Source organism: Stenella coeruleoalba, assembly GCF_951394435.1.
Source record: "Stenella coeruleoalba genome assembly, chromosome: 14".
Classification (NCBI taxonomy): domain Eukaryota; kingdom Metazoa; phylum Chordata; class Mammalia; order Artiodactyla; family Delphinidae; genus Stenella; species Stenella coeruleoalba.
The window spans coordinates 18,813,371-18,838,891 of record NC_137160.1 but is presented as its reverse complement, the minus strand read 5'-3'; the positions used below and the strand labels follow the sequence as shown (position 1 = coordinate 18,838,891).

At 38.1% G+C, this 25,521-nt stretch overlaps 1 protein-coding gene across 4 annotated transcripts in view; it reads left to right on the top strand.

Moving 5' to 3' along the window:
• LOC307197211 (uncharacterized protein) overlaps positions 1–25,521 on the top strand; it is a 471,902-nt gene that overhangs the window by 71,486 nt on the left and 374,895 nt on the right. For 2 of the 4 annotated variants that reach the window (XM_079942947.1, XM_079942946.1), the window contains exon 2: positions 21,628–21,733. The gene's annotated coding sequence lies outside the window, so the exon portion shown is untranslated. Of the gene's footprint in view, positions 1–21,627; positions 21,734–22,548; positions 23,028–25,521 lie in introns of those variants that run through there. The other 2 variants (XM_079942945.1, XM_079942948.1) reach the window with 2 other exon arrangements.

Genomic DNA, 25,521 nt, shown 5'->3' with positions numbered 1-25,521 from the left:
CTTATGCAAATCTTTAAAAAAAACCCTTGAGGGGTATTCTTACCCCCTTTGAGTCTAGGAAACAGATTCAGAGACTTAACAGCCTGTAAGTGGCTGAAGAGTGATTCTAATCTAGGTTTGTCTGACTCTAAGTCCAGTCACCTTCACTTCTAAATCAGGGGCTCTAAATGGTGTGAGCACCTCAGGGGCTGTGCTGGATGATACACTGGAGTGTGGGAACAGTGTGTTAGAACTTTTCCTTGGATATGTGTTGTCTTTTTGAAATTTCTGTCTGTTTTACAATGCACAAGACAGGAAAGTACATCAGCACGTGTAGAAAATATCTGCAAAATTGTACAGGTGCTGGGAATGCATGCTCAAAATTTTTTTATCACCTTAGTAAAATTAGTTGGAGGAACTAATGCGTATCGTACCATCCACACAAAAATAACACATGAGATGTATGATGACAGCGCGTGTGATCCAACATTGAGAACTTTTGTAGCTGATAGAAGAGTCTTCCACTAAAGAAAGCATCATTGGCTCTTATCTTTACTGTAACTCCAGCTCCACATTCAGGAGTTACTTTACCTTGGGGTTAAGATAATTTTTCTCACCATCATTCCTAAGTGAATAGATGCCTTAGCCACTTGACCACTGCTGCCTGTTCCTGCTACCTAGTCTCAGCTCACCTTGGGTCTCAGCTTCTTTTACTGCTGACTCGACTTCTTGGAGCTCTGAGATAAATAATTACCCATGATACAATGTCACCACGGCCGTGAGGGTTCCAACTAAGCCAAAGAAGGCTGTGGTGCCTTTTATTGCCTTGGGCTCTAATTATCCCCATGCAGCTAACACAAAGTTGCTTTCTGTATAACAGCCTTTATTAAAGGTTGGTGACTGAGGAGAAGACTAACTAGAGGGAATTATAATGTAGAAAAAACTGGATTCTAAATATGACGATCTCCAGAAACCGAGAGAAAAGGAAAAGCTTTGCCTCCTTGTCTTACAAATCTCACCATTTCATCCTCCTCATTTTCCCCCTTTTCTTCTTCATCCAGAGGGAGGGAAAGAGAGAGTGAGAGAGCTCTCTCGCTCTCTCTCTCTCTTTTTATTAATTTTTGGCTGCGTTGGGTCTTTTTTTTTTTAACCATCTTTATTGGAGTATAATTGCTTTATAACAAAGTGAATCAGCTATATTGGGTCTTTGTTGCTGTGCCTGGGCTTTCTCTAGTTGCAGTGAGCGGGGGCTACTCTTCGTTGAGGTGCACGGGCTTCTCACTGCGGTCGCTTCTCCTTGTGGAGCACGGGCTCTAGGTGCCTGGGCTTCAGTAGTTGTGGCGCACGGGCTTAGTTGCTCGGCAGCACGTGGGATCTTCCCGTACCAGGGCTCGAACCCACGTCCCCTGCATCGGCAGGTGGATTCTTAACTACTGTGCCACCAGGGAAGCCCAAGATCTCTTTCTTGAATTCTTCACGTTGCAACCTTCCATTCCCCTTTTGGAAAACCTTATCTTCCACTCACTGGCATGGTCTCACATCTTCCCACCATGAAACTAATCCATATATACAATAATTCACAGTAGCAAAAGTCCACATACTTGAGTTACTCGGTCTAGAATAAGGACTTGAATAGAACAGTTCAGGGCGGGATTTACATTCTGTGATTCCTTCAACATCTTTCCATGAGCAGGCGGCAAAAATCTGTGCCTGCCCTTCTTCCTGTGTTATTTTGGTCTCCTCTAGGGAACTCTTAGATGCAACACACACACACACACACACACACACACACACACACACACACACACACACACACACACACTCTCTTTGTCAAAGGACAAATGGTAATTCTCCAGGATGGTAGAACTTAAATCCACACTAAGGAAGAAAACCTTATTTGAAAGGTTTATTTGAAAACCATACGTTCAGAAGAGATTATCCTTGACACAGTGTAGTTAGTATTTTGCTTTGCAGAGCCACTGCAGTCTCATTTTCTCATCTCCAGCTCTAAACCACACCTATTCTGTCAATTTCAATTTGATCAAGTTTAACACTCTTTTTAAAATTTATTTTTTATGAAAATTTTTTTTAATTGACGTATAGTTGATTTACAATGTTGTATTAGTTTCAGGTATACAGCAAAATGATTCATTTATATATATATATATATATATATATATATAGTACATATATATATATTTTAGATTCTTTTCCTTATAGATTATTACAAAATATTGAGTATAGTTCCCTGTGCTATAAAGTAGGTCCTTCTTGGTTATCTATTTTATGTATCGTAGTGTGTATATGTTAATCCCAAACTCCTAATTTATTACTCCCCCCCCCCTTTTGGTAACCATAAATTTGTTTTCCATGTCTGCGGGCCTACTTCTGTTTTGTATATAAGTTCATTTGTATCATTTTTTAAAAAGATTCTACATATAAGCGATATCATATGATATTTGTCTTTCTCTGTCTGGCTTACTTCCCTTAGTATGATAATCTCTAGGTCCTTCCATGTTGCTGCAAATGGCATTATTTCTTTCTTTTTTATGGCTGAGTAATATTCCATTGTATAAATATGCCACATCTTCTTTATTCATTCATGCGTGGATGGACATTTAGGTTGCTTCCATGTCCTGGCTAACAATCACTTTTTTTTGGTACCTGGTTTGAGTCAGATACTGAGATACTGAGTATTTAGGTCAATAAAACAGTGCTTGTCCTCAAGAACCTAATAAACTAGAACAGAGAGATAGACGCACACTAGTTATTAAAACATAGTGTGGGGCTTCCCTGGTGGCGCAGTGGTTGAGAGTCCGCCTGCTGATGCAGGGGACGCGGGTTCGTGCCCCGGTCTGGGAAGATCCCACATGCCGCGGAGCGGCTAGGCCCGTGAGCCATGGCCGCTGAGCCTGCGCGTCCGGAGCCTGTGCTGCGCAACGGGAGAGGCCACAACAGTGAGAGGCCCGCGTATCGAAAAAAAAACAAAAAAACAAAAAACAAAACATAGTGTGGAAAGTTGTATACTGTGTGCAAAAGGCTTTGAAAGTGTTGAAAAGGAGCAAAGAATTTTTCTCAGGGGAAGAGGAAATGATTTAAGAGGAAATGATTTATGGAGGATTTATGGAGGAGGAGAGAATAGTGGTGCCAGGTTTTAAAGAGCAGGAACGATTTCACTAGGCAGGGGAGACAGCTCAAAGAATGCGAATCAAAGGAAACTGCTCATTGCTCACATGTCCCACACTTAAGGTAAAGAATATTTTAAATATTCTATTTTCTTTACCTTATGGGGCACAATGACACCATCATGTGACTATAATGAATGGTACAAATGGGGGGACAACATGCATTCTTCCTAGTCTCTTCTTCAACATGTTTAACATAGTACAGAAAATAAATACCCCTAAAAATTTTTTTTTAATCTCATTTTTTATCCACTTGTCCAAAATCAACCCATTTCAAATGTCGCTTTCAAATTGGAGCTTCTTTCTTACCATACTGTTTGATATCAGTGGCTTTCATTCATTGGGAAGTTTTCCTATTCTACCTAGCCTCACAGTTACATTTTTGGGTATATATCCATTATCTCCCCATGAGAGGAGACTATATATAGATTTACACATGCATATGCATATTGGCAAACAGTTCTCCCTAACCCACAAGGTCTAGCACAGGGATTCGCATATGGTAGATGTTCAGACAGGGTTTGTTGGCTACAATAAAGCCCGAGTCCCAGTTTGTGCACATACAGCACTGGAGAACCGTGAGGTTGATGTTGTATTTAGAAGAAAATATAAAAGGTAGGAGAGAGTAGCATAAAACACACGAAAATATTCCCAGTGTATGCTCATCATAGGCCCTCCTCTCTCAGGAATTTTGTAGGAATCACTGACTCTCAGGTCTTTCATCTCACGCCAGTAAATATGGAAGCTGCTGCTTTCTCCTCCCTAAGGAATTTGTCATGGGTTTGAAGGGAGTGCTGGGAACAGGGCCAGGAGCTGGATCGCAGGCCAGGAAACTAGTATTAGGCACCAATACCTATTAGTTTTCTAAGGCTGTGGTAACAAAGGGCCACAGACAAGGTGGCTGAAACAACAGAAACTTATTTTCTCATGGCTCTGGAGGCTGGAAGTCTGAGATCAAGATGTCTGCAGGGTTGGTTTCATCTGAGGCCTCTCTCCTTGGCTTGTAGATGGCCGTCTTCTCCCTATATCTTCACATGGCCTTCCCTCTGTGTGCATCTGTGTCCTGATCTCCTCTTCTTATAAGGACACTATTCATACTGGATTAGGGCCCATTCTAAAGGCTCCATTTAAGTTAATTATCTCTTTAAAGACCTTATGTCCAAATATAGTATATTCTGAGGTACTGGAGGTCAAACTCTTATGTTGAACTTCAACATAAGAGTTTGTTGGAAGAGAGTGAAGGACACAACTCAGCCCATAACAGGGACTAAGGGCTCCAGAGTAGGGCTAGAGGATGAAAGTGGAGCAGTGATTGGAGTACCTGGTCAATTATTACCACAGCTTCTCAATCAGAGCCAGAACTGGGAACTCCTGAGCTTTACTACAACAACTGGGGACCAGCAAAAGAGGTATAGGTACAGTTTTCGTGGTCAAACCCAGAGAAAGAAGGTTCCTAAACTCTTTTCAAGATTCTCATGTGGAATAGGTGCAAGTCAATCAAGGTGTTGCCAAAACTCACCTGCTGGGAAAACAGATGCAAGAGTGGGTCCTTCCGACCTTGAAAAAGGCATGGAGTAGAGCACAGGGACTCTGAAGACACACACCAGCAGTCAAAGGCTTGGTGACCTAAGAAGTGGCCGAAAGCGTTAAGATCACAAGGGCTGAGAGAGAGGCAATGATATTCACATCACGACAGAGCACCAGGGCTCGTGCGCTGATCAAGCAGGTGGGAGGCAGAGCCAGTGGAGGTTCCCCGGCAGCAACAAGGTAAGGAGACAGCTCGTTATAGGCCACGTGTGACTGGTCCTGTGGGTGCCCAGTGAATTATAAAAGCTGCCGAGATCTTTCAGAGAAGGTAGCAAGACTCAGACAGACACTGATACCAAGGAATTCCATGGTCACACCGTTAATGGTTTTCAAGGACTTGCATCTCCTGTTAAGGCCATGAGATCTGCTTAGTGAGAATATATGGAGTCCACTACAGTTTTGAGTTGGTGGAGGTTATCAGGAGGGTAGAATCACAGGATTTTAGATGTGGAAAGACTTACCTGTAGAGCAGTGGTCCTCAAACTTAGGCATGTATCAGAATCACCTGGAGGCCTGGTGAAACACAGAGTACTGAGATCCAACCGAGAGTTTCTAATTCACTAGGTCTGGAGCAAAGCCTGAGAATTTGCATTTCACACATGTTCCCAGGTAGTGCTGAGACTTCACACTTTGAGAACCACTACTTAAATGCGCTGTTTCCAACCCTAGATGCACATTTAGAATCACCTGGGAAGCTTACAAAACAGCCCCGTGCCCAGGCTGCATTCCAGACCTCAATTACTAGAGGTTGGCACCATGGCATACAAACTCTTTAATGCTACCCAGATCCTTCCAGTACTGCCATGTTTGAGAACAAGTTCTTTGAAAGCTTTCTTATTCCATGTCTTGAGTTAGTGGGAAATGATTACACGCCACTTATTGCCTTCCCTTAGCTACATTCACATTTTATACATGAGAAACCTGATACGATTTTACAGTCGTAATTGCTCAACCGCAGGGGATAGGGATACTTTAATGATCTGAAGTAACCGAACACATTGAAGCTAAGAGTTGTGCTAAGTTTGGTTAAGAAATGTTTAGGCTGGGATATTGATAATAATGGAGTAGGAAATATAGCTTCTTTCAAGGGTAAAAATGAGATGGAGTGAACTGATATGCACATTAATTCAAACCGCAATCTGACACCAACGTACATTAATAACATGTAACACAACTTCATCTGAGTGTGGGAATTTTGCAAGTTTACTTTCTGTGTGTGCAGAAGTGACACCATAATGGCACAAGGCATGTCGACTCGTGGAAAAGTAATACGCTAAAGTACAACACAAGCATCCTGCTAGACAAAGACTATTTGGACATTGGCTAGCAGTGTGTATTATGTAGAGAAACCACTAGTATCTTAGTATCTACTTAGTATCTTCTTATGCTGCCACGTAAAGATGTTGACTGTCTGTGAGATGGAGACAGCCACCCATCACCCATCCTACACATCATGGCAATTAGAAGTGGAGGAAAAGCCCATGGCCATTTACCAGCATTGAACAGTCATGTAACATGCTCTGCTGAGAGCAAAATTACGAGCAGTTTCAGCGACGAGGAAGTTATTTGCTGCCTGGCAGTTACTCTACAATCACTGCGCTGCAAACCGAGAAATAAATATGGGTTAGTGATGTAGAGAGCAGTAAATAGCCACATAAGAAGTGAGAATTGCTTTAATTTCCTCTGTGCTAGAGTCAGCAAATGTTCTTGAGCCCCTTAAAGGGGGCAAAGGATTTCACAGACTGGCTTTGGCAGCTGGAGTTTTTCAATTCGATTTTCCTTTACTGGTAGAAAAAGCCCCCAGAGAGAGGTATTCACGTGAAGGTAACACAACAACTTAACAGAACTAGGGAAGAGAATTTCTTTTTTGCCCAGTGTTGCACTTACTTTTTTTTTTTTTTTTGCAGTACGTGGGCCTCTCACTGTTGTGGCCTCTCCCGTTGCGGAGCACAGGCTCCGGATGCGCAGGCTCAGCGGCCATGGCTCACGGGCCCAGCCGCTCCGCGGCATGTGGGATCCTCCCGGACCGGGGCACAAACCTGGGTCCCCTGCATCCGCAGGCGGACTCCCAACCACTGCACCACCAGGGAAGCCCTGTTGCACTTACTTTTGATCATCTACTGAACTTCCCTTCCCACCTGGTCCTCCCTCCTTCCCAAGAGAACCAACATTTTTCGGATCTCCTCTCTCCTCTTGGCCACCTGCTAACAAGAGCTGATTTAGGTCCATCATGTTGATGTGCATTTCTCTTGCGAATGAATTATATAGGTGTGGGCAAGTGATGAAATTCTGGCTTGAGAAATGTGAGAAGTGTGGTGGGAAAGAATACTTGATGTAAAGGAGACAAGTAGAAAGATATGGTATCTTCTTTCCTGGATGTGGTCATAGTTCAGAGTCATGATCTTGGTGCTTTGAGGGGTGCTGCTCTGAGGACAAACGCACAATGAAAGGAAGATGTTGTTGAGCCAGGGAATTAACTATGCATGGAGAACTTCTTGTTATATGAGATAATAAATGCCTTCTTGTTTAAGTCAGTAGAAGCAGGGTTTCCTGTTCCTTGCTGTTGAAGGCACAGCAACTGACGCATTTGGTTCTTTGAGTATGTTTGGGAGAGTTAAGCCCTCCCTAACATTTGCCAAGATGGAAAGATATAGAAAAGCCAGTATATCATATCGCCATACTGCTTTATAATTCCTTATAGAAACTGCTCTTAATTTAAAAATAACTTCTCACATTTTACTTTTATTTTCCTTTCCATTTAGCTTGATCTTAGCAATTATCTTGACAGATTTAACGTAAAGTACTTCATTTGCGTAATAAAAGTTGATTGACAGTTTTAATGTGTGGAAGAAGTTAAGATGTGACTTTAGCATTAAGCTTTACATAGTGCAGCCAAACACGTGTAGAAAAATGGATGCAAAACTGTCAGGGTCTCCCCAAACATTACCAAGAAAATGGCCCCTGAATTAGTCTTAGTTGCTATTTATTTTTAAATTTTTCTTGTTTATTCATCGGTAAATAATTTTTTTCAATGATAATCATTCTTTTCTTCAAGAAAATAATTTTTCAAACCTTTTCTGAGGTGTTATTTACATACAATAATATGCGTACATTGTAAGCACACAGTTCGATAAGTTTTGACGAGTATATATATTTGTATAACCATCAACCCAATCAAACCATCCCAGAAAACTCACTTTTGCTTCTTTGAGGCCAATCCCTCAGCTCCTCCCACCACAGAGCAAACAGCCAGTATAATCTATCACTATAGATTCATTTGGCTGGTTGCATGACTTCATGTAATCAGAGAGCACTATTTTATGTCTGGTTTACTTCTCTCAACATGACATTACTGAGATTGTCCATGTTGCTGAGTGTATCATTAGTTTGTTCCTTTAAATTGCTGACTCGTATTCTCTCGTATGAATATGCCAGAGTTTACTTAGCCATTCACCTTTGAAGGACAGTAGGGGTTGTTTCTAGTATTTGGTTATTATGGAAAGAGTGCTGTACATTAGTGTAAAAGTTTTTATGGGCATATTTTTTCTGGGTCATATAGTTAAGTCAATGTCTAACTTTGTAAGGAACCGCCAGACTGTTTTCCAAGTGATCCTACCATTTTGTATTCTCAGTGGTGTATGAGAGTTCTGACCAACATTTGGTATGGTCAGCTTTTTAACTTTTAGCCATTCTAATGAGTGTGCTATGATATCTCATTGTGGTTTTAATTTGTATTTCATGGAATGATGCATGTTTTTATTGGCCATTCATATATCATTTTTTGAGGTCTTTGTTAAACACTTTCGCCTTTTTAAAATTGGATTGATTTTCTTCTGATGTTGAGTTGTAGCAATGCTTAATATATATTGGGTAGAAACTCTTTTTCAAATGTATGTATTGCAAATATTTTCTCCCAGTATGTGCCTTATTTTTTATCTATTTTCTCACTGATGTCTTTTGAAGAGCAGAAGACCTACATTTTGATGAAGTCCAACTTATAAATTAAAAAAAAAATAATCGGCACCTTCTTGTGTTCTAAGAACATATGTCTTTGCCTACTGCAGAGTCATGAAGTTTTTTTTCCTAGACGTTTTCTTTTAGAAGTTTTATAGGTTAGCTTTTATGTTTAAGTCTATTAACCATTTCAAATTAAATTTTGTGTATGTGATGATGTAATGGTTAGGGTTTATTTTTTTAAATATGAATATCCAGTTGTTTCATCACTGTTTGTTGACAAGGTCATCATTTACCCATTGAATTATGTTGGTACCTTTGTCAAAAATCAACTGAACTCTCTGTCCTGTTCCATTAATCTATTAGTCTATACTTATGCCGTTACCACTCTGCCTTGATTAGAATATTTACAATAAATCTTGAAATCAGGTGGTTTAATTCTTCCAGTTTTGTTTTGGCTATTTTAGGTTCTATGCAGTTCAAGTCTTAGGATCATCTTGTTAATTTAAAAAAATGCCTGCTGGACTTTTGATTGGGAATTTATTGCACCTATAAATCAATATGGGGAGAAGTGATAACAATATTAAGTCTTCTAATTCACAATTGTGGTATATTTCTCCATTTATTCAAACCTTTAAGAAATTCTCTCATCAATATTTTTATACCCTGCAGTGTATAGATTTACATACCTTTCATTAAATATATTCCTAAGTATCTTATGGTTTTTGATACCATTATAAGAATATTTTCCAATTGTTTTTTTGCTTATATACAGAGATACAATTGATTTTTATATTAACCTGGTGTCCGGCAACTTTGCTAAATCATATTTTAGTATGAAAAAAATTTAAAATAAGGAAAAATTGAAATAAAACTACATTACTCCCATGTACTCACCACATAGATACTAGAGTTAACTTATAGCTGTATTTCCTTTATCACATTTATATACATTTATTCTTCTTATTTATCATATTTTTTGATGTATTTCTAAGTAAGTTGCAGATGTTGTATATACTTCACCCTAAACACTTCAGCATGTATATCATTAACTGGAGTTCAGTTACTGTTTGTATTTTCTTTGTTTTAAGTAAAATTTACTTTCAGTGAAATGTACAAATCTTAAGTGTACTGTTTGATACCTTTTGACAAATGCATAACACCTGTGTTGTCTTCTGTTCCTTCCAAGTCAATCTCTGCTCCCATAACCCTAGAGGCAACTGCTGTTCTGATTTTTTTAAGTGATAGATTAGTTTAGCTTATTTTAGAACTTTATACAAATACAACCATGCTGTATGTACTCTTTAGGGGGAAGATTTCTTTTAATCAGCATGGTGTTTTTGAGTTTCATCCATGTTGTTACATGCATATATATTTCTCAATTGCTGGCGGTATTTCATTGTATGAACATACCAGTTTGTTTATCCATTCTCCTATTGATGGATACCATGCTGTTTGCAATTCTTAATACTATGAGTAAAACCATACACATTTCTGTACAAGTCTTTTTGTGGAATATGCTTTCATATTTCTTAAGTAAATGCCTAAGAGTAGAATTGCTGGAATAGGTGTATTTTTGGTTATATGAGAAACAGCCAGGCCCATTTCCCGAAACGATTTTAACATTCTACACTCCCACCAACATGTGTGGAATTTGAGATTGCACTACATCCTTGCCAACATTTGGTGTTGTCAATCTCTAATTTTAGCCCTTTCAGTGGGTATGTTGTGGTATCTCATTGAGGTTTTAACTTACATTTCCCTGATGACTAAAGCTGTTGATCTCCTTTTCATATGCTCTTCTTCTTTGTGAAGTGTCTATTCAAGTTTTTGCTATTTGAAAAAAATTTGGTTGTCATTTTGTTATTGATTGTATTAATTCTTTATATTCCCTGGGTACCAGTACATTGTCTAAGATATATTTTACAAATATTTTCTCCTAGTTTTTGGCTTTCCTATTATTTCCTTAATGGTATTGTTTGATAAGCTGGTTTAAAATTTTTTGTTGTCTGATTTATCAATTTTTTTTTTTATATATATTGCTAATTGTGTTCAATCTAAACCCTTGCCAGATCCCAAGTCACAAAAATATTCTCCTGTGTTTTCTTCTGGAAGTTTATATTTATTTATTTTATAAATATTTAGGTCTATGATCTATCTCTAAATTATTTTTGTGTACAATTTGAGGGAGGGTTAGACTTTCATTACTTTTTATTTTTTCCCATACACGTACACATTTATTGTCACATTATTTGTTGATAAATCTTCCATTTCCTTATTGAGCTGCTTTGACACCTTTGTCAAAAGTCATTCGACTGTATAATTGTGGGTCCATTTGGGGCTCTATATTCTACTTGATTCATCTATTTATCTATTTTTATGCCTGTACTACACTCTTTTGATCACTGTTAATTTATAAGTCGTAAAGTTGAGTGGTATAAGTCTTCCAACTATATATTAAAGAATGTTTTATATTTCTAGGACCTTAGCATTTCTGTATGAATTTTAGAATCAGCTTGTCAGTTTCTACAAAAAAGATTGATGAGACTATCATTTAGATTGCTTTGACTGTTAGATCACTGTGAGGAGAATTGATATCTTAATATTGAGTCTTTCTATCCATGAATCGGGCATATCTCTCCATTTATATAGGTAGTTTTAAATTTATCTCACTAATATTTTCTATTTTTCAGTGGAGAAGTCTTATTCATCTTTTGTGGAAACACTTGTTTCTAAGTGTTTCATGTTTTTGATGCCATTGTATGTGGTTTTATATTGATGCTTTTGCTTTCAAATTGATGGTAGTTAGCACATAGAGATAAAAATGATTTTCATACATTGGCCTTGCATTCATGTACTAGTTCTAGTAGATTTTTTATAGATTCGCTATTTTTCTGCACAGACATCATGTCATCTGCAAATAAATGCAGTTTTGCTTATGGTTTTCCATCCTGTATATCTTTTATTTCTTTCTCTTGCCTTATTGCACTGGCTAGGATGCCAGTACAAAGCTGAATTGAAGTGGTGAGAGTGGGTATCTTTGCCTTTTCTTGATGTTAGCAAGAACTATTCTATCTATCATTGTTAATCATGTTAGCTATAGTGATTTTTTATTGTTGTTTTGTGTTTTGTTTATTTATTTATTTTTTGGAGAGTTATTTTTCAGATTGAAGAAGTTATTTTTTATTCCTAGTTTGATGAGTTTTTATCACGAAGGGATGTTGCTTTTTTTTTTTTTTTTGCGGTACACGGGCCTCTCACTTTTGTGGCCTCTCCTGTTGTGGAGCACAGGCTCTGGATGCGCAGGCTCAGCGGCCATGGCTCACGGGCCTAGCCGCTCCGCGGCATGTGGGATCTTCCCGGACCGGGGCACGAAGCCATGTCCCCTGCATCAGCAGGTGGACTCTCAACCACTGCGTCACCAGGGAAGCCCGGGATGTTGCATTTTTAAAAATGATTTTTCTGTAAATATTGGGATGATCATAAGATCATATTTCTCTTTACTTGTTTGAATATATTTTGTTTTAGCTCTTTGAATGTATTTATAATAGCTACTTTAATACATTTATCAGCTAAACAAACATCTGAGCCATGTTAGGTTTGATTTCTGTTGACTTTGTTTTCTTGACCATGGGTTACATTTTCCTCTGTCTTTACATATCATAGCAGTTTTGATTCCATTCTGGACATTGCACATGGTACTGGATTTTGTTGTCTTCCTCTGAAAAGTGTTGATCTTTGTTCTAGTAGCAACTTCAATCATTGGCTGATATCACTGTGTAAGCTTGTTCTTATACTTTGTCAGCATTGGTCTTTGGAAAGCCCAAGATGTTTCCTAAGCCTTTCTTAACTGATGGGACTCTCTCCTGCTGGGACTTGCTTTTATCCTGTGGTGGGAAGATCTAAAGTGGGATTTACTTCAGGACATGGTCCTTACTCCTCTGCTGATGTTTCAACTGGATACCAAAGGATATTACATGATGTTAAACTTATCTCTCCACTCTGACTGGGCAGGAAATTCAACTTCCCTAGCAATACTCAACTTCTGGTGTGTCAGTTTCTCTCTTAGCCTTATAGCAGCTGCTCTCTGGTAGGCCTCAAGTAGTTTCACCCTGTGCCCTTGGCCAAGAACTTTTAGGGAAACACAGACTTCTGGATCTCTCACTGGGCCCATTTATTTCTTGCCTTGCACATTCTAGTCACTCCAGCTGCTCCAAACTCTGACCTCTGCATCCTCACTCCAGTGGGTCTACCATACTTATTTCTATTTGTATCAAATATGTACCACAGATTGGAAGTAGAGGGCTCAATTGACTGTGGAGCTCCAATAGTGACTTACTCTGCTCTCTAAGATCACATCCTTGTATTGCCTGTTTTCCAACGTCTTGAATGTTTGTCTAGTTTTGTGGTGGTAGGAGAGCTAGTCCAGTACCAGCTACTCAATCACAGCTTGAAATGAAAACTCGGAGTTCTCATTTTTAACCTTTTCTTTTGTATTTTAAGCAGTCTTCTTGATTTTATGAACTCTTATCTCTTTTTTTTTGGCAGAGTACAAATAACATGCTAAAAGATAGCCCTTACCATGCAACTTTGAGTTGTAGACTTTTAGAATTTTAAAGTTAAAAGGAATCTTAGCAACATTGATTCTAACTTTCTCCTGTAATGAAGGAAGAAACAGGTCCAGAGAGATTAGGTGATTTACTCAAGGTTGCACAGGTTGTCAGTGATTTACAGCACCTGCTCATGGAGGCAATAAATATCATAAAAACTGTACCATGGTAATGAGTGGGAGCTGCCTTATCTTTGCACTCTGTATGAAAAATAAAAGTGTTCCAACAGTAAGCATTTTCAAAGTCTAGAGATTGCAAAAGGAATGCTTAGCCTGGCTTAACTGCTTTCAAGTTCTTAAAATCCCTTTAGTCACACTCTTTACTTAGAGTGTCAAACGTGCTAATTAGGAAAGATTTAGATTTACTAATCAAAAGGTCTCTACCTGGCAACATTATAAGTAATAAAGTTCCCCCAAACTTTTGCCTTTCTTTATCCTCTGCCCCCTAAAAAGGAGTAAATACTGTTATTTTGACAACTTCTGAATTTGACATAAAAATCTATATCATTATATAAATTAGTATTTCAGTTTTATCCATCAGTGTTTAAATAAGCATAATAAGGAGGTAATACAAAATTTACTTTCTAAACTAGTATACATGTCTAAAACTGTTTTCGGATTCCTGTTTTGTTGCTTTTTTATTAAACTGTATTGTAGAAGATTTCTTAATGTATCAATGTGCCCTATTGTTAAATATGCTTTTATCAGAGTTATTTGTACTATGTCATATAAGTGCCCTATGGCATAATGCAAAAAGGAAAGAATATGAATTTAAGCAATTTCTTAAAACACCACCCGCAGACCAACAGCTAATGTAACTTTTTAAAAGCCTTGAGATATTAACAACTGCAAGTCAGTATCATTTTAAAAATACCCACTGTGTGCAGAGGACTCAATATTCTTTTAGAATTAAAGACTCTGATAAAGGAGAGAGAACATAGCAAAAATAACCAGTTACCAAGATCAATGAAAACTAAATCCTATTCGATGGTAATAAAATATTATAAAGCTAGGAATTAAGATATATGTAGTCCTTTATGAAGAAGACAGCTTTTCTGAAGGACATTAAAAAAAAAGAAGAGAACAATATTCATAGATAGGAAAGCTCAGTATTATACCATCACCAGTTCCTTCACATCAATTTTCAGGTGTAATACAATTCAAAATGGAATTTAAAAAAATTTTTCCCCTAATTAAAATCGAGTGACATTGCCAATAATTAAAAGAAATAAAATTTGAATAAAAAAATTACATTGTCTTTGATAAACAACTACAGTTTTTTTAATTCTGAAGAGTCTTTGCAATTCTTGAAGGAAAAAGATGAGTAAGTCAATAGAAGAAACTGACAAAGAACATGTACTGCAGGCAATTTACAAAATTATGAAAAAAGGAATTAAAAAAAACTTCTATCTCATAACCCTAAATAGACAAATTAAATAATAACACAATTAAAAATTTCAAATGCTAATATTGGTAAAAGTGACAACAGACAACTGAATGTTGACAGAGGTTTGGGGAAAGGAGTACTTTTATTCTCTGTATTGGGAGTGTAATTTGATTTGACAATATGACAATAAACCACCTATTTCCTTTAACTTGGTAACTCAACTTTGGGAATAAAGAAATAATCAGAGATATCCTCAAAGATTTCAATACAAAAGTGTTCACAACAGAATTGTTTATAATAATGGAACTTCGAGAATTTCAAAATAAGACGTGATATATTTATATGTGCAATGTATTTATATAATGGAATGGTAGCTAGTCTTTAAAGTTATTTGAAAATATTTAATGAGATTTGAAAATGCTACTTATTAAGTTGTTTATTCAGTATTATTAATTTTATTAAAAAATACAAAACTAATATGCATAAGCTCCAAAAAAATGCATCAAGCTGTTAACTGTGGCTCTCTCTAAGGGGGTGTTTATGAATTTCTTTTTCCAAATTTTTTTCAAAGACATATATTAATTTTGCAATCATTAATTTTTATGTGGAAAGAAAAGTGGACTGTTAAAAATATGCATCTGTAATACAAATAAGGAGACCATAAAAAAATACTTGTCTAACAGTAACAGTCAAGATACACATTCTTAGAGGGATTCATTGTAGGCAGAATCATTGAGTTTAGTGATTCTCAACTAAGGTGTGATTTTTATCCTCTAAGGGACATTTGTCAATGTCTGGAGATATTTTTGGTTGGAGGTAGGGGGTTGCTGCTGGCATTTAGTGGGTAGAAGCCAGGGATGCTGCTGAAATTTCTATAATGCCCAGGACAAAGATTCATCCAGCCCAAGATTTCAGTAATGTTGAGACTGAGAAACCCCAGTGGAAAGATCATGAGGTTAGGATTCTGAGATCTGCATCTCTTTTAAATCTGTCGCAGCTTCGCGATCTTGGGAAAGTCCCGTGCAGTCATGTGACTCTGTTTTCTCATCCATAGAATGGCGCTAACAGTATCCTTACAGGGTAAAATGACTGAAAAGGAGGTTGTGAGGCTAAGTGGTGATAACAGATGTGTGAAAGTGTTTTGGAACTAAATCCTATTTGAGAGTAAGGAACAAGTCCTAGCATTATTTATTTCTCTTTGCTTTGAAGCAGCCTTACAGGGTGGGGAGGGCTGAGTGTCACATACAGGGTTTGAGGACTGTGCATCTGACTGATTTAACTGTAGCTCTTGTTGTATGCATCAAACACACAAAAAAAGAATTTCCAGTAGTCCATTACAATGATCATTAAAAACCTACAAAAAAATTTCAAGCACAATTTGCCGTACTCTTTTCATTGTCAACTTGGAGTATTTTGAAATTATAGAAAGAGAATTTCTATTCTCCTTGGGTACATGGATCTCAATTTTCTTGTCCTTTTCATTTAAAAAAATTATAAGCTCTTTGTTGAAATGAAAAACATTTATCACATTTTAATGGGAAATTGCTAGAATTTTTTCTAAAAAGTGGATTTTTGTGATTAAGTTATTTAGAAAATATGGAGCCAGAATTTTAGCTTATGATGCTTTGTGTTTTATGATGCTAATTTCACCTAAAAAACTTAATTTCCATTTAAGAAAATTGTGGTAATAATATTTACCTTGTGGTCATCAGAATTAAATCTCATAGCACAAATAGAATGTATAGGACAGTACCTGGCTTAGTTAGCTCTCAGCTGCTTCCCCTTGCCTTTAGGATCAGACCCTTCTTTAACACAACCCTTAATAATCTCTTACACTCTCCTTTGTTTCAGGAGCCATTCTTCCCTTTCTATCAGGCAAATTCCTACTCATTCTTCAATTATCACCTGGAGGTCACTCCTGCAAGGAGATCTTCCCCATTTTCAAGATACATTAGTCTCCTGCTATAAGTGACCGTAGCATCCTATACTTCCCAACGCACATTACCTTTATAATTGATTATGTGTTCAATGCTTGTCCTTGCTTCCTGACTGTAAGCTAAGATGGAGAAAAAGGGAGAGTGAAGTCAAATATAACTTATATATATAACATATATAGATACGTTTAAGGATAGTATAACTTCATTGCTGTTTACTCAGTCTTTTGATCCATGCCTGGTGCACAATAGGTGCTTGAGTTGAATGAAGCAATGAATGATATAACTATAAACCTAGAAAAGTAATAACTGAAAGCTTGTTTCCTCTAACAAAATAAGATATTCATTTGAATGCAGCTTTGAGGCACCTGACAATGGTGGCATGTGAACTGATATTGGAGAATATGCTGGAAGTTGCTTAGGCTGCCAGAGCAGGGTCTATGGTCAGAGAGGAGTCAAAGATGGAGATGGAGGAAGCAGGATAAAGTACCCTGGGCCTCTGAAGGTACCCCTCAGGGCTCACACTCCCTAAGGCACTGAGTTACCCTCAGGGTGCCTGGCCAGCTGAGTGTATGTGCCAGGATAATCCTGGGGCTGAAGCAGCACCCACTGTCAGGGTACCTTATTAACCCATTTTCGATCATTTTGGGGACACCGGTGACATTTTTTGATACCATCAGAAAAATAGATTCTGCAGATGTATTCATATGGTTTCTTGAAATACAAGTTTGTTGAAGCAAAGTCACCTAAATGATTTTGATTAGGAATTAGTATTGATTATCCATTTTATCAGAGAAGGTGGTTAAGTATCTTTCCCCGTTTTCAAATATATGCTCATAGGATGTCAGGTTCTTAATGCCAACTATCATCGAAACTAAGAAATGAATCTTACCATTGATGTAGTACTCATCTTGATCTTGAACCACATAACACAGGGTCAAAAAAACCCCGTACTGCTGACAGATCCTACACCCTTCCAGGTCTTCTCATTGAGGAACTTAATTTACAGATGTACATTTTCAAAGTTGACTCCCTTTTCTTTAAACTTTCATTATTTATTCTTAGTTTAAAAACTTCATGATGTTGTTTACTTGAATCGCATTTTTATGTCCAAAAATAAATACAAGTTACACTTCTACTTATAGCATGTAATACTGGTTTTCAATTTACAAAAGTGTTAAAGTTTCCTTTCTAAAATAAAGTACTTAAGTAAATCAAGTGAATAAAGAAAAATTCTCAGTGTAGGTGGCAGGCTGATAAAACAAAATTTTGAAGTTTGTATATAAGTGATTATTAATATTTTAGAAATCTCAGATTCAATAAAGTACTATATAATAGGGTTAGGAATATAGTATTTTGAATATTTTAACAACATTTTTTTCTCCTGGCTTGGAAAAAGCGTAGGTGGGCATTTTAAAGCTCAAAAGTACATATGCACCATTCAAGCAATCTGGAAGTCTTCAAAACCTTTTGTTTCAGGTTATATCGTGGGCACAAGGGCGGTTCCAACCGTAAGATCTGAAACTCCAGAGCCTGTGATTAAAGGGTATTGACATTTAGAGGCACCCTACTTCCCCACCTCATTTATTATTCTTATAGTTCAACTTGTTATGTTAACAGTGTTAGAGACCTTTAAGGCTTAATAAAGCACTTAAACCCAGCCCATGCTGAAGGGTTCTTGATAGTAAAACCACATCCTTTGATAAGAGGCTACAGTGAGGAGTCAGGCTCTAGAGTCTTTATTCAAATGTTGACTCTCCCCTTGATCAGCTCTGGGACAAGGACTTGCTCTCTTGTAGTGGAAGATACTCAGTCTATAAAATGAGGGAGGAAAATGGTTATTATTAAATTGAGATCAACATGTAGAGCATATGCTGTCTTGGTTATTATCACTATTAGTAGTTGTTATGGGTTGAATTGTGTCCCCTCCTTCCCCAAAGATATGTTGAAGTCCTACCTTCCGGTACCTCTGAATATGACTTATTTGGAAATAGGATCATCGTAGAGATCATTTTAATTAAGATGAGGTCATACTAGAGTGGGGTGGGCCCTTACTCTAATATGACTGGTGACCTTAGAAGAAGAAGGAAGAAGATGTGGAGACAGACACACAGGGAGAAGGCCATGTGACAAGAGAGGCAGAGATTGGAGTGGTGGAGCTCAAGCCAATGGCTGCCAGTGCTGGCCACTGACAGAAGCTGGAAGAGGCAGGGAAAGATTCTACCCCAAATTTTAGAGGGTGAATGGCCCTGCTGACACCTTGATTTTGGACCTCTAGTCTCCAGAACTGTGAGAGAATAAATTTCTGTTATTTTAAGCCACTGGTTTATAGTACTTTTTTACAACAGCCCTAGGAAACTACAGTAATGCAAAAGCTATAGATTTTGTAAAACAGAAGTTACACGCATAGAGATTCTTCCTTTCTTTTTTTCTGTTGAAGTGTGACTTCCCTAAAACTTCCTTGGTTTTCCACGTACCTCTTTGTACTAATTTATTTTTCTCCTATCCTTCCTTGGTTTATGTCGAAAATAAAACGTTGGCTTGGAAATATGGTTTAAAAAAGCAATCAAATCAACAAACTACAACAGGACAAAAATGAGAAATGATTATATGAGAGGTAACAAGAATGAGTTTGTTAAGCCTGAAGGGATGAGAAAAGTCTAGATGAGTGAATAACTTGAAGATAAATAGAAGTTGGACATGAAAGCCATTATTTAGAAGAGTACACAAATGAAACCTTCCTTGTCCAATTCCAGCAACCCTGTGTTTAGAAAGGGAATTTTTGTATCATAATTTCTACATGCTGAGTATAGTATAGAAACAAAATTTCTAATTTGTTTTTCAAGATAAGTTCCTAAATTTTGCTCACTTGTTCACTTTAGAAACAGGTCAGTTTTTGCAGGACAAGTCTCTCTTTCACGAGTGAACACATAAGGATAGAAAGGCATTTTTTTGGTCTGTGTCCCCAAGAAAAGTAAATCTGCACAACAAGACCACAAAGTCTTCTTACAAGGAGAAAAGACAAGTTGAACCCCTCAAGCAAAGGATTCACGCTCCTCCCTCATACTCCGTCCAAGTCCTGAAGTGTCCCCTATTCTTCCAAGTTCCCAGGGTGAGACTGAGAATTGGATTCCGGTGTCTCCTTGGACCACTGGAGGATTTTGTTTTAAATATATGAGTTCCAGAGATATGCTGTCTAGATAAACGAAATATATATGTTTAAATTTTATTTTTCTGGTCATGTTGATATTTAATCCAATGCTAAGACCAATTTATTGAAAACTGTTTGGTTTCCCTCTGTGCTTAGTACTTCTTTTCTTTCTCTGCCCCTCCCTCCACTCTTTATTTTTCAGGTAATGATGGGAAAGGTAGGGGGAGTGGTTGGCGAGGCAAGGAGGCAGGGCTTGCAAACAAAATAAATGAATCCAACTCTGTTATCATTAAAGCATGCAACATTGTGTTTTGGGCCATAGGAAAACATGCTGCAATCCTTAAATATAAATATTTGTAAGAGCATTACCTATCATTACTTATGATTATAGTAAAAATCACCTCAGGGGTGCAGTAGGAAAATTTGCCCAAGACTTATTACTGTCCGTGAGATGTCTTTTGAAATACTCAAATATGGGAGCAGATTTAGGAATTTAAAAATTCCTGGTGGTCAAGTGGTAAAGAATCTGCCTTACAGTGCAGGGGACGAGGGTTCAATCCCCGCTCGGGGAACTAAGATCCCACCTAAGCCCGCGTGCTGCCAACTACAGCGCCCATGTGCTTTGGAACCCACTCGCCACAACTACAGAGCTCACGAGCCCTGGAGCCTGCGCGCCACGACTAGAGAGAGAAAAACACGCACACCACAGCTAGAGAGAAGCCCTCGTACCACAACGGAAGATCCCGCATGCCTCAATGAAGATCCCGTGTGCCTTAACTAAGACCCGATGCAGCCAAAGATAAATAAATAAATAATAAAAATATATATGATATACCCCCCATATTGGCATCTTAACACACAATCAGATGTCATATACAAGTTTTCCCTACTTTCTGGAGTAGATGTGTCATTGAAAACTTTCTTATTTACTTAGCAAACACTTGTTTGGCAGTTTCTATGTATCAGGTATTGTTTTAAGGGCTTTACAACTATTTGTTTATTTACTCCTTCCAACAGTTCTAAGAGTTAGGCATTGTTACCATTAACTCTATTTTTTTTTTTTTTTTTTTTTTTTTGCATTACGCGGGTCTCTCACTGTTGTGGCCTCTCCCGTTGCGGAGCACAGGCTCCGGACGCGCAGGCTCCGCGGCCATGGCTCACGGGCCCAGCCGCTCCACGGCATGTGGGATCTTCCCGGACCGGGGCACGAACCCGCGTCCCCTGCATCGGCAGGCGGACTCTCAACCACTGCACCACCAGGGAAGCCCCCATTAACTCTATTTTAAGATGACGAAATTGAACAGCCAAGGATGGGACTCGAATCCAGGCAGTCAGGCACCATCATTTCTTCTCCACCGCCATGCGATATGATGTTTCACAAATTCCATTTTTGTTAATCAAACCGTTTATTTGTACTTTCTCAGTAGGAGAAATCCCATGGTAAATTTGAAATACAGAAATCCATTTTAAGTGAATTTTTATCCATCAAATTTATCTTGCACAGAAACTTCTTTGTCATGAACTGTTGTCCTTAAAATAAGATCTATGTGTAATTTCAAATGTTATCTTTGTAATAAGTGTAAAATATAAACATATGGAATTTTTCCCTTTGAGGAAAAAAGGATTTTGGTAAACATGCGTGCTGTAATCCTTTCTACCATAAAAATTCACAGCATTCTATCTGAAATTTGTGTTAGAAAATTCTAAAATTTCCTTTGCATTTCTGTGCTTCATTTGAATCAAGCAATATGTTATATGAAGTGCTGTGCTGGCTCTTGGTCTGGCCTTTCTTTAAGAAAGCAACCTTATCCACAGTTTTTTTTTCCCCCTGCCCCTCCCAGATTATTTTCCCGTGGAGTAAGGGAGTTGTCATGGAAGATTCCCATATGGTAAGAGTGAGTGATGTCGAACACACCCATCAATGGTAGGCAAGCCACCAATGACCAGGTGAGTTTCCATTTATGACCTGATCAGGATAAGTACTATCCTAGGTACAGATAGTGCACGTTGTATCATACAAATCAAGACCTCAGTTTTGAATCCAAGGCAATTTTGACAGATTTTTAAGTATAAAATCTGAATAGGTACACTTGCAGCCAGATGACAGAGATTATACACATCCAGTCATATCTGTATATGAAAAACCTTGTCTGGGAAATTTTAAGAGATCACCAGAATTTTCCTACCATTTCCAGGTGTTTTCTTTTCTGTGGAAAACACACAGATGCATTTTGTTGCTCTTGGACAAAAAAGTATATGTAGTGAGAATGTGTGCTCCTTTTGTTTCATTCACATGTTATTTTAATGGTTGGAAATTTAGTCAGAATTGCTAAGGATTTGTTTGTTGCTGAAAATCTTCCAGAATAAAAGGGAGAGGTGTTGCACACAGAGCTGGAGAAGTTGGCATTGTTTATCCAGCCCCCAATTTTATTATTTATTTATTTATGTTTAAATATTTTATTTATTTATTTTTGGCTGCGTTGGGTCTTCGTTGCTGCACGCAGGCTTTCTCTAGTTGCGGCGAGCGGGGGCTACTCTTCGTTGCGGTGCGAGGGCTTCTCATTGCAGTGGCTTCTCTTTGTTGTGCAGCACGGGCTTTGGTGCGCGGGCTTCAGCAGCTGTGGCGCACAGGCTCAGTAGCTGTGGCGCTCGGGCTTAGTTGCTCCACAGCATGTGGGATCTTCCCGGACCAGGGCTTGAACCTGTGTCCCCTACATTGGCAGGTGGATTCTTAACCACTGCGCCACCAGGGAAGTCCTCAGCCCCCAGTTTTAAAAAGGTATTACCTGCCCTCTATGTTTTCCCCTCCACCTCAGATAAACAGCAGCCAACAAACACAAACTCTTATCTCCACTCCCCTAGGACTGTGGGAGTTTGATGACTCACATCATCTCAAAGACGACACAGTTTCTCAGAGAACAAGCTGTTTCTTTTAGTTGAAACAGCAGCACAGTTGCAAGCAATAATATATAATAATAGCACAGGTAATACCATGAGCGTATGACCTCACTCCCATTGTGATTTTTCCTTCAGGGCTTTCTGGGAGGGTCCCAAGAGCAGAGTTCCTGAGGAGCTGTGCAGTGTTCTCCAGAAAGGCCCATGTCATTTACCCTCTCCTCTTTTCATGAATGATTCAGCATTGGGAGGGGAACAATGGAGTGAGAGTATCATCTCCAACAATCACAAAGCTTTCACTACAGATTTCAAAGGCGTATATTCCAACCACAGTAAACCCTGAAATGTGAGTACTAAGGAATATTCATTGGATTTTTGAAAGGGCAGTTGCAGTTCTGTATAAAGCAGTGACTTTATCAGTGTATAAAGCAAGCCAGTTCTCCAGGGATTTTAGCCTATGACATGTTACTTCTCACTTCAGCAGTTACCCACTCGGAAATTTGTTTCAGTAGTAGGTGTGGGTTGAGCGGTTGATTGAATTGTTTGGTTAAGTTGATTAGGGAATGAGAGAGGACAATTTCAGCTGCTGAAAAGATGCAACCTGGCCAAGAATCATATAAATTTCTTCCCTTTCCCAAGAAGACTGGTTATTGGGTCAACTGCGGCTGAGAAGTGGGAGATGATCATTCCTGATGAGCCCTGGGAACTCCAGTAACATCTGGATCTCTTGGATAATCTAAGCCTTCCCACTCCAGGGCCTCCAGTACAATGGGCAAGGTGAGAATGTCTACATTCCTGGGGTGACCCACAGCCAGGGTTTCAGTCTGCTCAGTTAGGGGGTACCTGTGAATCCTCATCCAGGAGACAGATACAGATATTTTCTAGGTCAAAGATAACCCTTCTATCTGGGAAATCAGGCATAGTCATCTTCATTAGCTACAGGGTCCCATTTCACAAAGAATGACTATGTGAATTGGTCTGGGTGTTGCCAATTGGTTTTGCTCTTCTTTTTCTAGTCTCTTAAGAGGGAAGCGTAGGCTATTGACTTGAGATCTTTTTTTTTTTTAACTCACTTCATATTTATTTCTGGTAGTGAGTGTATTCTTTTTTGTATAGGCATTTTAGTGGTAAACTTATAGTATTTTCCAAGTCTTCTGTTTCCTTGATTATCTTCTGTATAATTTTTCTATTCATTATTAAAAGTGGGCTATTGAAGTCTCAAATCATTATTGCTGAATTATCTGTTTCTTCATTCAATTATGTCAGTTTTTGCTTCATATATTTCAGTCTATTTGTGTCCTTAAATCTAAATTGTGTCTCTTATAACAGCATATAGCTGGATAATTTAAAAAAAGAAATCAATTTTGCCAGTCTTTGCTTTTAGACTGGAGTGTTTAATCCATTTACATTTAATGTAATTATTGATAAAGTAGGATTCCTGTCTACCATTTTGCTATGTTTATTATGTATTTTAATTTATTCCTTTATTACTGACTTCTTTTATGTTAAATACATATTTTCTAGTATACCATTTTAATTCCCTTATTTCTTTTATTATAATTAAAAAATTTGTTTTGGTTGCTTTGGAGATTAAAATTAACATAACAATCTAGATTAGATCAATAAATATTTAATTTTAACAGTGTAGAAAAACTTTGCAGCTATAGAGCCTCTTCCCTCCATCCTTCTTTGTGCTAATATTGTCATACAGGACTGGTTTAGCATGGCACTTAATATTGTCATACAAACTGCATTTTTATGTATTACATGCTATCAACATAGATTTATAATTATTGCTTTACGCAGTTGTCTTTTAAATCAGATAGGAGAAAAATGGTTACAAACAAAAAGTATCTCAATATTGCTTTTCATATTTACCTATGTAGTTACCTTTACCAGTGCTGTTTACTTTTTCATGTGAATGTAACTTCCTGCGTGTGGCCATACTTTCCTGTTTCTTTACATGTCTCATAATTTTTTTGTTGAAAATTTGACATTTGAAATCATGTGGCAACTCTGGAAATCATATTTACACCCACTCCAGGGTTTGCTGGTCTTGCTGTTCGTTTTTGTTGCCTTTTGTTTTTTCTGTGGGTTTCCTGAATTAATTCTGTAAGTCTGTATTGTTTTTCACTGTGGCCACTGCAGTTTCTGCTTGATTAGATTAGTGGTCAGCTGATGCTTGTATAGAAATTCCTTAAATGCCTGGAACCAATAAGTTTGCCAGGCTTTATTGAGAGGCTCCATGTGTTGGGGCATGCCTTTTAATGTTCAGGCAGGCAGTTTACAACTCTGCCTTAGCTTTTACTTCCTCCTTGCACAGAGCCTCAAGGTTAGCAAGAGGTGAGAGTTTAGGCTTTCTCAGGTCCTCCCTGGGTATCACACAGCCCTGGACATGTTCACAGCCTTGGGCATGCATATAGCCCAGAGATTCTCAAGAATATGTTAGAGCTTTGCAAAGCATCCTATGGGCGTATTATCTTCCACATCTTCATTAAAATTTTTTTTGGTGAACTTTTTGTTTGCCTCAGTTGTTAATGCTGCCTTAGGCAGGTGTGCTATTAAACAATTGCCACTAATTGGTTTCAACAAATACCCCTTGTTTCCACTGATCAAGCTGCGAGTCCCTGCATGTGGAGCTTTTTATAGATGGAGAGACTAAGGCAAAGATAGTAAATGATGAAACCAGGATACTAACTCTGTAAGACTGGGTCCATGGCTTGAGCTCTTGATGAGTGTATTATATTCCCTCTCCTGATGCATCTTGCCCCTGACTTTCATCCATGCTCTTCAGGGTTACAAGTGAGTGGGCTGGGTCAGGGCTGGAGAGGGCTAGCAAC